Here is a 7,254-nt window from a genome sequence, read left to right on the forward strand (position 1 = left end):
GTTGATAGATCCCAGATGGTTTGTGTCAGTTGGTGCTATCAGTAGCACTTGGACCAGTCCAGGTGTGAGATTTTTTTGTTGTTTCTTCGAGATATTCAAGAGCATCGTCTGGCTCTTTTTCAAGGAATTCACCATTGCATAACATTTCTACAAATTGGCGCTCATGACTCGTGAGGCCTTCATAGAAGTAACTGACCAAATGCAAATTCTCATAGCCATGGTGCAGGCACTAATTTAACAGATCTTTGAATCTTTCCCAGACTTGATAGAACGTTTCATTGTCCTTTTGGGAGAATGTGGAAATATGTCGTTTTAGACAGTTGGTCTTATGGCTAGGGAAGTGTTTCAGAAAGAAGAATTTGGTCATCTCCTCCCATGTTCCAATAGACCTAGGTTTCAAAGAGTATAACCAGTTTTTGGCTTTGTCCTTCCAAGAGAAAGGGAAGAACTTCAGTCGCACAAAATCGATATTTTCGGCTCGGTTATAGAACGTGGCTACTACCTCCTCGAATTCTTTGATATGCACATATGAGCTTTCATTTTCCATTCCATGAAATGTGGGCAAGAGTTGAATCATGCCATGTTTAAAGTCTAATGCGGGCATATTAGGAGGGAAGATAATGCATGGAGGCGTGGAAGTGCGAGTAGGATGGAGGTAGTCATTGAGAGTTCTTGGTTGGATTTCATCATTCCGAGCCATTGCGAATGGATTATTATTAGCTAAAGTTTGTGGAGAAGCAGGATTGGTGGAAGGAGTTCCAGAAGGAGTGGTGGATGACTTGGAAGAAGTGTCACTGGAAGTTTCGCGATGATTCATCCACTCTCGGAAATCAGAATTAGATTTATTTATTTTATTTTATTTTTTTGTTGAAATTGTTCCCAGGTAGATTTGGAGGTTTTTGGGTGATCTCCAACGCCTTACTAGAACTCCTCGAGGTTACTGAGTAAGTATGGTAGATCACAAGTTAAACCTTTTTGACCAAACAACCTTTAAGCAGAGTGAAATTACTTATTTTGACAGAACAAGCTTGGTTTTCTTATAGTAATAAGTTCATCAATGTAATAGTGCAAAGGTATATGCTCGAAATGTTCCCAGGCTGATTGGAAAGGTTGCCAAGGTACCGCTTTAGACCCACACTTTCCTAGACAGAACTCCCGAGGTTCCCAAGTAAGTGTGGAGGGTAACGCTATCACAAACCTTATTTAACAACCAATCTTTCTAGACAGAACAATATTGATTTCTACCATTTGTAATATTACACAATTGTTCCCAATACTAAGCGTTTTATGATTGAAATTTTATGAACAATTTTATGCAATTTTTTTTTTGGAAAACCTAAGTTCTAAGGAAAACTAAGGCAAAGAAAAAGAAAAGCCTAAACTAAGGAACCTAAAGTAACAAAATAATCAACACAAAAAGAAAGTAAAGAAAAGAGAATTAAAGTGAAGATTGTTGACCCTCAAATTGGTCAATGACACAATGTCAGTTAAATGATTGAAAATGAGATGAAAACAAGAAGAAAAATCAAATGGAAAGCAAACGACACAAACGATTTATAGTGGTTCGGCCCCAATTGGATGGTAATGATCTACGTCCACTTAGTGTTCTTATTGATATTGAATCCCAACACTGTGATCAATGAACTAGGGTTCACGAGTTTTACAAGCCTTGGGGAGATTACTACTTCGGCGAATAATGACACTATATTCTTCTTTCTGAGTACAAAGAACAAAGTTTTGGCGTCAAAAGTCCAAAAGTCATTTTCTTGAGCCATTTGATTCTTATTTATAGGCTCAAGAAGGTTACATGGGCTCATGGGCCTTAATTACAATTAATACTTGTGTATCAAGGTATTAAAGGAAAATACAATTAATGCAAATATTACAAGATTGTGTATTCACAAGGCAGTAAATGAAAGCATGCGACCAGACTAGTCGCACCTAAGCATGAGGCTTGATAAATCAATAACTCTCTGGTCGATGGTCGAACATGATTCATTCACTTAAAACTGCCACGTGTAATTCAATCCTGCCACGTCATCTGGAGCCATTTTTGGGTAAACATTTGCCCCCCAAGTTTATTTTACTGCGACCAGCATAAAGTAAACTTAGGCGACCGTCCTTTTGAATGCCTTATCAAATCTGTCAGAGTCGCTCTTGCCTTCTCGAAAAAGGCAACCAATCATATCCTTGTAGTTTCCCAAAAGTGGTCTGACAACTATTGCACTTACCCATGCCTTGGAAAGTTACCCCTTATGATTACCTTGGTAACTGCTCCTCGATCAATATAAATAACCCCTCAGAATCATCTTTCACTTTTTACTTTTTACTCTCTCGTCAAGAACACTGAAGAACAAGGCATAAAAAACTCAGAAACTCAGACGACCTTGACGATCCACGAAGTTCCTGCCTAGCCAAATCGACTTAGCGTCTCAGAAACTTACTCCAATCTTTACCCAAGTAAGTTTATCAACCTTTTCAGTCGTTGAAATGCCATACAATATCCATTTTATATCTGTTTCATATCCTGAGTTCTTGAATGTTCTTGAAAGAAACTGCTTTGGGTAAATGGGCATATAGATATTAGCATGATAGGATAAGGAAAAAACACTATATGGGCTTAGGAATCGGCTTGGGAGTTGGGATTATTGATTTAGGGCATAAAATCGAAGTAAAAATTCAATTTTTAAGCATGTAGAAAAATTGGGTTTTTCCCGCCCCTTTAGAGTTGAAAAGTTTTTCTTGAAAAACTTTTCACTTATGCTATTTAATCCATTTTCCAAACTGTTCGCAAAGAATTTAGTGTTTTTGTTAGAATGCTACTGGTCGTATAAAAGCTTAACTTTTATACACAAGCAACGTTATTCCAACTCTTTACACTTCTTGGTCTTTTGGCCATAGATTCTCATCTCCCCTTCTCTGTTCGTATATTTTTATGCACGACCCGTGGGGAGGTGAGAGGCCAATCGATGATGACTTGCTCACGCAGTTACTCAAAGATCAGGAACAACCTTCGCTGCTAATCCCAGAAATTCCTTTTTCTCGCAACCCTTCAGATAAACCTCCGACCAGTCCAAAAAACATGGGTCGAGTAAAGTCCATCGCTTAAAAGAAAAGAAAAAACTCTTCTCCTTCCAAACAGCCCGCTCCTCGGGCTGAAAATCCTTCGACCAGCCCACAAGCTGAAAATAAATCATCCAGACATTCTAACCAAGGCCTAACCTCGAGATGTCCTTCGACCAGACGTCGAATGGTACGTAGTTCCTCCTAGCAAGATTATAGCTAGGATGATAGGGAATTATCTCAAAAAGTATGGACTTTATCGGATTACCTTAAACAAACCTTCCATCAACCAGAGGGCAAACCTGCCTGGGTGCGCCTGGTCGAGATACCGCATTGAGGCAGGGGCAACCTTGCCTCTTCATCCATTCTTCCAGGGGGTAGCCAACTATTTTGAGGTCGCCCCCTTCCAAATCACCCCAAATGGATATAGAGTGCTTTCTGCTCTCTATATCCTGTACAGCCACAAGAAGTGGCATGTGCCTATGCTGCATGAGATCAATTACATATTTGATCTCAAGTCTAACCCCAATCACAACAACACGGGGTTCTTCCATTTTTACCACCAGGAATTTACTCGCACCTTCCTGAGTGAGATCACCTACAAGTCCAACATAGGAAAGTACTTCCAGGAGTACTTTTTAACAACAGACTTGGTCGCCAACATTCTGGCCTTCACTCAAGGAGGTAATTTCTTTATTCTCTGGTCATTTAATTCCTTTTAGCTTTTCTGCACATTCCTTAGCAAATTAGTATTCTTCAGGTCCATGGCAACGACCAGCTCATACTCCAGAGATGGAGATTCGAGCAGCATCCCTGACCAGCATGACCGACATAGAAAAAATCGTCAAAGAGCTGGTCACAGAGGTCAATCTAACGCTGGTCGGCCTTCTGGCACCTCACCAGGATGTGAGGGAATCAATAGCGAGGAGTGCTTCTGGTGGAGAAGTTCCCGAGCAGCACCATGACGTGTCACAACCTCCAAGGAGGAGGACAACTGGGGTGACAATCAGGGAACCCTCCAGCACCCCGCGAGCAGCTACTACCCCTACTCCTTTGGGAAATGGAAAAAAGAGGGTTTCTAAACACCCTGCGCCCATCCTTGAATCGTCAGATGAGAACGGTCCTGACCTTTCACTCTTAGATAATTTGCCAATTCCCTGTCATTTATTTGATGGGGATGATAACTTTAAATACACCCCTATTTTAAATTCAGACTTCTTCAAGCCAGAGAGTGAGTGTAGCAGTAGCTCAGTAAATAATGTAGTGACCAGTAATTGTAGCTCGGGTATTTTACTTACAATTTCCTTGCTCTTATTTTCTTGATGTAGTAAGTACATCTATTCATTTTGTCTAACTGCTTGTATGCTTTCTTACTTGTAGATATGTCATTTGGAGATATGTTCGAGCTCTACAGCGTACCTGCTGCTCCTTCGAGCAAGAAGAAGGAGAGCAGGCAACACCGTGGAGAGAGCAGCAAGGCCCCTCCGACGAAAAAGGCTAGGACCGGGGACCTTCCAGCAACAGTTCCTTCCAAGGAAACAACACCTCCTTCATCTCCCCCTGCGCCAGTCGACCAGAACCCTCATTCTGCACCTGCCGACCAGACACCTCCTGATCAAACTGGAGATGCCCTGACAAATGTCGTGCTCAGCTCGGCTAAGGAGAGAATGACAAAACTCTAAAGGCACCGACGCAACCGAGAAGCCATCATCAGCACCGACTCCATGGAGGTCGACCAGATAATCAACCGCACGCTAAACAAAATAGCCAGTGTAAGCTGCTATCTATTGTTGAGCTTTATTTATTTATCTTGTCATTTTCTGCCATCACTTTATCTTTTTCTCTAATCGCAGGGAATGCTAACTATGACCGCCAGCTGGCGCCACTCGAGGGCTTTGATTACTCAATTCAAAGAGTCCGAGGCCAGGCATGCCGAGGAGTTCAAGATGGCTCAGAAGAAAAATGCAGAACTACTCGAGCAGAACACCAAGCTGGCCGAAGAGTTGAAGCAGTTCCAGGCTGCTTTGACCAAAGCCATTGGAGAAAAAGAGAAGTTCAAGGAGGCTTCTCAACTTAACTTCCAGGAAGCCAAGAAGCTTGAGGATGAGCTAGTCGCTAGCAGAAAGGAAACTGAAGGGCTGGAGGAGGATCCGGATGGATTTTAGCATGTTCACAAAAGAATATGTTTCTTCATAATACACATCTTCTTTCTATGTGTAGCCTTTAGTTACTAGTCTCGCTTTGAAAGTCTCTACTTTCCTATCAACTCTTCTCTTTCTCTTTTATATCCATTTGCACCCAATGAGTTTTACATCTTGAGGTTGATCTACATGTTCCCAGACTAAGTTGGAGTATATTGACTCCATCTCTAGTTTCATAGCTTCAATCCATTGTTCCTTATCAGGATCATTCATCGCTGGACCTAAATTCAATGGGTCATCAGTATTGTCATCAGATATTGCATCTTGTGCTTCTTTGAATCCAGTGTAATGAACATGTTGTCTTACAACTCTCCCACTACGATAGACTACTGTAGTATCCTAGATTGGAATTGTGGTCTGTTATGTTCCAACTTCTAAAGTCGGTTGTGGTATGATTTTATCACCAAGTAACTCCTCAAGTACAACCTTACTTCGAGGTTTGAAGTCCCCCATATAGTCTTCTTCCAAAAAATTAGAATTTGTTGATACAAATATTTTCTTTTCTGACAGACTATAGAAGTACTGCCCTATAGTGCCTTTGGGGTATCCAACAAATAAACATACTTCAGATATCCAACTTCCCGGTCTTAGCTTTTAGCACATGTGCTGTACATCCCCATATACGCACATATCTCATACTAGGTTTGTGACCTAACCATAATTCTGAGGGTGTCTTAGCTACAGACTTAAATGGAACTAGGTTTAAGATGTATGCTGCTATTTGTAAGGCATGTCCTCAAAATGATTGGGGCAACGATGAGTAACTGAACATTGATCTCATCATGTCCAACAATGTCTTATTACTTCTTTATGCAACATTGTTTTGTTGCAGAGTACCTGGTGCAGTGAGCTGTGAAAAAATTCCATGCTCTATCAAGAAATATTCGAATTCCTTGTCAAGGTATTCCCTGCCAAGATCTGATCGTAGCATTTTAAAGGTTTTTCCTAACTGATTTTCAGCTTCAGCTCACAATTCTTTGAACTTTTCAAAGATTTCTGATTTCCTTTGCATCAGGTATACATAACCGTATCTTGAACAGTCATCAATGAAGGTGGCATAATACTCACAACCACCTCGAGCTTGTACATCCATTGGACCGCAAACATCTGTGTGAATTAACTTGATAGGTTCTTTGGCTCTAACACTTTAGAGGAGAAAGGTCTTTTGGTCATTAACTCACTTAGAGGCCCGTCCTTAATTAGTCTTTCAATCCTATATAAGTTAATACGACCTCGTCTTAGGTGCCAAAGACATGTATCATCTAGAGGTACTCTTCATCATTTTGGCTTTGGTTGTTCATATTTGAATATTTCAGTATTGAGTAGTGAAGACATTTCAGATCTTATCACATATAGACCTTCCTCTAGATTTTTGTTACAAACATGCGAACCATTTCTTGAAATAATAACAAAATTATTATTAAAAGAAATAGAATAACATTGTTCTAAACATTTTGTAACATAAATTAAATTCCTTTTGAAATCAGGAATAAAATTGACGTCTTTTAAAGATAAAAATTTATTTTTCAGTAAAATAAAGTTTTGCTTCTCCCACTGCTTTAGATGAAACAAAAGCCCATGTCCCAACTCTCACTGTGAATTCCCCTTCTTGAAGATCTCTCCAAGAGCTAAGCATTTGCAAATCAGAACAAACATGATTAGTAGCTCCTGAATCAACTATCCATGTATAACAATAATTTTCCATTAAACAAGCCTCAATGTCCAGCAAATTAGATTTACTTTCCTTTTTGTTCTTGAACTCCTCAAGGTTCCTTTCACAGATCCTCTTACAATACCCATCTGTATGATAGTGGGAACAATGTCCATTGTAGTTGGAGTGGGAAATTTCTTTCCCTTCCCTGTTTTAATGCTAGGCTTATGAGTTGTGTGCTCAATCATTGGCAATAGATTCTTGTTACTTTTCTACCTTTTAATATTACCAGTTAATTTTTCAATAGCAAAAATTGACATATGTGAGTTTCCTCCAGTC

At 40.0% G+C, this 7,254-nt stretch overlaps 1 non-coding gene across 1 annotated transcript; it reads left to right on the plus strand.

Moving 5' to 3' along the window:
* The first annotated feature begins 212 nt into the window (after window positions 1-212).
* On the plus strand, window positions 213-319 carry LOC133802993 (small nucleolar RNA R71). The gene has a single exon (XR_009877732.1). It is a non-coding gene; the product is annotated as a small nucleolar RNA R71 (small nucleolar RNA).
* Window positions 320-7,254: the final 6,935 nt, after the last annotated feature.

Source organism: Humulus lupulus, chromosome 9 (genome assembly GCF_963169125.1).
Source record: "Humulus lupulus chromosome 9, drHumLupu1.1, whole genome shotgun sequence".
NCBI lineage: Eukaryota > Viridiplantae > Streptophyta > Magnoliopsida > Rosales > Cannabaceae > Humulus > Humulus lupulus.